General features: G+C 55.2%; 1 protein-coding gene across 3 annotated transcripts in view; it reads right to left on the bottom strand.

The window, feature by feature from the left end:
* Positions 1–5,633, bottom strand: part of LOC113211084 (neurobeachin) — a 293,174-nt gene that overhangs the window by 39,570 nt on the left and 247,971 nt on the right. The gene's annotated exons all lie outside the window — the stretch shown is intronic.

The raw sequence follows: 5,633 nt of genomic DNA, 5'->3' as shown, positions 1-5,633 counted from the left end.
GAGGTATTTTCACCAGCCTCACACGGACCGAAAGTACATCCACACTGTGGACGTAATAATCGCAAACGCCCATTTACGTCCAAATCATTGGACGTATTTCCTCAAAGCGCTTCATTTACGTCCAAACTGCTGTGGACCTATTTACCGTGGACGTGTCGGTCCTCCACCCTTCAATTCTGCCCCCTAATTGCTCGGCTCGGTGCGAGTTTGCCGTCACGCTACGCCACGCTACGCCACACCGGGTACGTTCCGTCCCGTCCCCACCGCGCCGGCCCCCGGGGCTGGCAGGTGCCTTCAGCACCGTTCAAGCTAAAACAAACGCAGCGCGCTGCAGGCCCGGCCAAGCCCCGGCCAGAGGAGGTCGTTAGCATTCCCTCCCCCCTGATCGGCCCCGGCCCGACACTCGTGCTATCCCCCCCGAGGGCGCCACTATAGTGACAAACCTGCGAACACAACACAACGGCCTAAGAGCCGCCGCCGGGGCCGCCCTCTCTCCTCCCTCCAGTGCAGCCCTAAGGCCCTAAGGGGCGCAGGTGGAGCCCCTGGCCCGCTAAGGGGGTCACTTAGCGGCTAATCGCCGTGGCGCACCGCCGCACCGCCTCTAGCACAGCTGAGCGCGCCCGCGCCCGACAGGTAGGTAGGCGCGCAGGTGAGCAGGCGCGCGGCTCTGCTGGGGCCGCCCTTATTGGCTCGCCGGGGCCACACGGCGGCGCCCAGAGAGAGACAAATGATTCGTCGCTGACCGGAGCCGGCCAAAGCGCCACATGCATAACGGCCGGGGGGAAATTAATTAACCACAAAACAAACACTTAACGCACGTTTTCCAACTCTCGAGCTGCTCGTAATTTAATACATACGTCGTTTCGTGTGTGTGTGTGAGTGTGTGTGCAAGCGATCAGTAAACGTGCCAGAGTGAGAACGATGAAGAGAATGATTATACACACTCGATTTGGAGACGGGAGAGAGAGAGAGAAATAAGTATTCAGAAAGGCGGACGCAATGTTCGTGATTGCGACGGTGAACTCGCGGCTTTTTAAAATACACAGTAGTAGAAGTCTACAGTTTGCAGTCGCAGCCAGAGTGTGATCGCGTCACCGTCCGTAAGTGAAATCGATATCCAATCAGAGAGGAGTAAAGCGGAGCATCAATAACGTCGTCGCCGCCGTGGCGAGGCGTCCTCAGATGAAAACTAATGCTTCCTTCTTTTATTTTTATTTTTTTTTCGTGTCCGTGTCGCGCAAGGAACTTTTTTTTCACTCCCTCTTTTTCTCTGTTGGAAAAGCATCTCCCTTTTTTTTTGACGCCCAAGTGGATGGCACCAGGAGAAGCCATAAAGCGCCCCGCGACAACGTACAACGTATTACAACCCCATGGCGATTACTGTCGGGTGAAGGGGAGGCGGCGGGGGGAAGGGAAGGGGATGGGTGGTAAGGAGCACCGCGCCGTCGAGACACGAACCCACAATACGCTTTACTGACCACGCCGGCTAGGAATAACACAAACCATGATGTCCGAGTCGTCGACTACTACCCCTGGTTTTTACTACTACTACTACGACTACCCCACCCCCTATTTTTGACAGTTCTTTTAGGGAACGAGAAAGGGGATTGAGGACTGAGGAACTGATAGCGTTTTGACAGCACCAAAGTAACATTCCTGTAAGGGAAAAGAACCCACGCAGGCCACTCGCGGGAACCCACATGGGGATGGGGGCGAGGGGTTTTTATTGAAGAAACAGCTGTTGGAGAGCAGCACATCATGCGGCTGGTGAAGGCGATAGAGAGAGAACATGGGGAGAGGGAGAGAGGCCGTAGGTGTGGGGTGGGGGTAAGTGGGGGTCCTTATCCGGACTGGAGTGTGTGGGTGAGATCCCGCCCCGCCCCGCCCCGCACCGGTAACAAATGGCCGGATCACATTCATAATTGATCGCAACACTCTTTTTGAATGGGGATCGCGGGTGGGGCGGGGGCGGCCGCAGCTCGCTGAGTGGCCAGGTAGGAGGGGAGGAAGCACTTTCCAGGCAACATAAAGAGACTCTTGCGTTACAAGAATGAAGACAATCAATAAACAGAGCAACAGAGCAGACCAGGGGATCGCTCAAGAAAAAAAAATCAGTACACAGGTACACTCTGGTTAGATGGAGAGGACCAATATCGCGTCCATTCAATAGCAACGTTTTCGAGCACATCCTATAGATGAGACAAATTTGTGCCTCCCAAAGGTGGTACAATTTGGTAAAATTACTCGTCGCTGGATGTTCACGAAGCACGCTGTCCCTCTCATTAAAAGTGTACAGGTTTGGTACAAGGGTAAAGCTTGGAAATGAGCCATTTTTTTTCCCGGAGGCACTTTCGTCATTTCATTTAGTACCGTTTGTCCTTCCGGTAGGAAGCGACACATATGGGCCGGGGTGCGGCCTGGTGGCGCCGAGCTGACCCAGGAGGGCAATATCTCGGAGGGGAGGGGGAGGAGCAGGGGTGGTGGAGCCCCTAAGTGCGACCCGCTGTTGTACAAGCTGATGTATCAATAGACACAACAAGGCGATGCGATGTCGCAGGAAGCAGAAGAAGTCGACACCGAAAGGTAGGAAACGTTCACACTGAAATAAATAAATTATAGGAAGCCTAAGACGTTCTATTTTCAATTATATTATCATAGTACGCGGAACCGATAGTGACGCTTCTGCACCCTATTATCACCAGATAAAAGAAGAATCGTAACAAAGTTAGTGCTCTGTAAAATTTTTGCAGACTTTATTTTTCCCGTTAAAACGTTTGGTATTGGCATTTGGCCCCGTGCCACTGGAGCCCGTCCGGCGGCTGCTGCTGCCGCTGGAGGGCGTCCGCAACGCCAGGCGCCTCTCCGTTGGGGGCGGGTCGACGCGGACGCAGCCGGCCACACTAACAGCCTCCGCGCACGCGAGCGCACATAGTCGAATAAAATAAAAATAAATACAAAATACCGCTCCAAAGTCTTCCTTTTGGGGATAAATTAAGCTCCGATGACAGCAAGCCCAGCCCGCTGGCCCTGCGTCGTGGCATGGCGTGGCGGCACCCGGGAGCTGGGCGCCGTCCAGCGGCCGGCGGGTCGGGACCATCGCGGCGGCCGGGACGGACGACTCCCGGCGGCGCCTGCAGCGTCACAAAGCCTCTGCCGATTAGTCGGGATTGCTCTGCTGACCCGGCGGGGTGCGGGGTGAGGAACAACTCTTTGCCGGTGGCACACCAGCCAAGCCGTCCCCTCCCTCCCTCCCTCCCTCCCCGCCGCCCGGCGCCCCGCGTCGTCGCACTCTGCTGCCCACCCTCCCCCTCCCCTTATATACTCCCTCTCGCGCGCCCCAGAGCCGAGCACTACTTCAGATTAATCCCAAATCCAAATTTGATTACCGCTGGGACCTGACGGAGTGGAGGCGCACAGTAGTGGCGGTGGAGGGTGAGGGGGAATGGGGAGGAGGGAAATGCCCCGCACATGGCTGCGGCGTCGCGCGGCGCTTCGACAGGCGCCCGCTGTCGCTACGCGTCCACGCCGCCGCGGCCCCCCGAGGGGACTGGAGCGGCTCTCCGGGGAGGACTTCAGCGCGAGGGAGAGGGGAGGGGGGGAGGGAGGGGCAGGATTTGGTCCGGTGAGCGACGTTGATTAAGAACGCGAAGGCGCCGATATGAGATGACAAGCGCCGTACACAGAGGCGCGTCATTTCTGGGTGTCATTGCATGTTTGTCTCTTCAACAACATCTATGGGGAGGGGCGTTCAGCAGGGGTTTTCGGGGCGGCTCACCATAAACGCCGTTCTTTTTATTTGTCGAGCAAGAAGCGCGGGCACACCCACACGCATACTTAATGCAAGGTCATGCAGGCACAGGAGCAACCCTTGTATGCCAGCCAGAGCCAAAACCGCGGGTCGGGGCGTGAGAAAGGGGAGGGCAACATGATGATGCTGTCCAAATTACACAGTAAAGGGCACTGTGCCGCACCGCTCTAAGCCGCCATGCAGACGCAGACAGGGGATCGCATTTCTGATGCTGCGCAGCAACGCGCGTGTGTTCCTCTCAGCATCTCCAACAAAGGCCCGGCGCAAGTAGGGCGGGTCGCGGCACCGGCTGCGCGGGTTGCTACTGCTGCAGTTTGCTGCTGCTGCTGCACTTTGTTGCTTGCTGCAGTATGGTGCTGCATTTTACAAGTAGAAGCCTAGACAAGGTAGACAGGACAGAAACTGCGGTGGCGGTTCCCCAGCAGTCAGCAGTTCCCGTATAGATTCAGTCCTGCGGGAGTCTGCACCAGAAGCAGGGGTTGCTCGACAAACTAACCAAACCTCGCTGGTGTGCTACCGGTTCGATCCGATGCCGGCGGCAAGCACGCGGCCGAGTTGGGGGGCATAAGGTGTAGCAATAAGGGGCTGGAGAGGGAAGGAGCAGGGGGCAATGGGGTGAAAGAAAGACAGAGAGAAGAGAGATGAGGAGCGGGGTGGGAGGGGAGGGACGGGGTAAGGAGTGCGGTTGGTCGTTTTCCGCGTGGTCGCTTCACCTCATCGTCAGATTGAGCCGTTGAAGGCACCGCCGCCGCCGCCGCCCGCTCCAGCGGCGCTCCTGCTCCAGCAGAGAGGCTCGCCGGCTCCAGCGCTGGAATCTGTCCGGTCTAGCTGAGCAGCGCTGCAGGCGGCCCGGCCGGCGCCTTTTAGATTCCATCAAACGAGATCCATACGGTCACGCTCGCCTCACCACTCACCCCGCCCCACCTCAGCGACGGCGGCGTGCAACAGCGGCCCGTTTCTCCACCACGACGACGCGCGACTTTGTGCACGAGCGACTCACGGCAGAAAACAGGACTGGTACAGTCATTGTCCCTAAATTCGGACGGTTTTTGAGGAAAAACGCCTGTGACATCTAGAATTTTTGAATTATGAAAAATCGCTGGGGATTCTAGAATCCTCACGTCGAGACGCACCTACCACTCACCGAAAACATTTTTTCGCGCGAACGGTATAGGGGTGAGGGCTGTTTGAATCGTGTCCGTATTTAGGAACCAATGCGTCCTAAATTCGGACAGCTTTGAAAAATTATGAAAAGTGAAAATTTTTCGGGGGGTACAGAAACTTCATGAAAAAATTTGACCTTACCCTACCGTCCAAATTTTCTTATCTGGTATAGTTTAGTCGCCAGAACTGCTGAAAGATCGCTTTTAACGTGCCCCAAATTCGGACAGTAGTCACTTTTGCATGTAAAAGCCTATGTCCGAATTTAGGGCGCATTGCAAAAACGCTTCCCAATACTAAACCGTGCGACGAAAAATCAAAAACTTGGTGTCATATTGAAGATAAAAGTACCAAGTTTCACATATGTTGTGGTCAGAATAACCCGGGCTTACACTGTTCGGAGCCCCAAATTCTTACAAGACACATTTAAAAACTCCTGTTTTGGGGGGCTAAAAATACAAATTCCAGGAATTTCTGGAGGAAGCAATGTCACTCACACATTTATTTTTTTGGCAGAAATGGAAACTTGGTGGTCTTACCTTTCCATCAAACCCATGGAAGCTAAATTTTGTCGACGCATTATGGATTTGGAGGCGACAATAGTGAAATACGGCACAATGTCCGAATTTAGGGCGCAAGTCCGAATTTAGGAACAATGACTGTA

This window comes from Frankliniella occidentalis, unplaced genomic scaffold (genome assembly GCF_000697945.3).
Source record: "Frankliniella occidentalis isolate FOCC.00 unplaced genomic scaffold, Focc_3.1 Scaffold80, whole genome shotgun sequence".
Classification (NCBI taxonomy): domain Eukaryota; kingdom Metazoa; phylum Arthropoda; class Insecta; order Thysanoptera; family Thripidae; genus Frankliniella; species Frankliniella occidentalis.
Note: the sequence above shows the minus strand (reverse complement) of the source record. Positions and strands in the feature narration are given on the sequence as shown.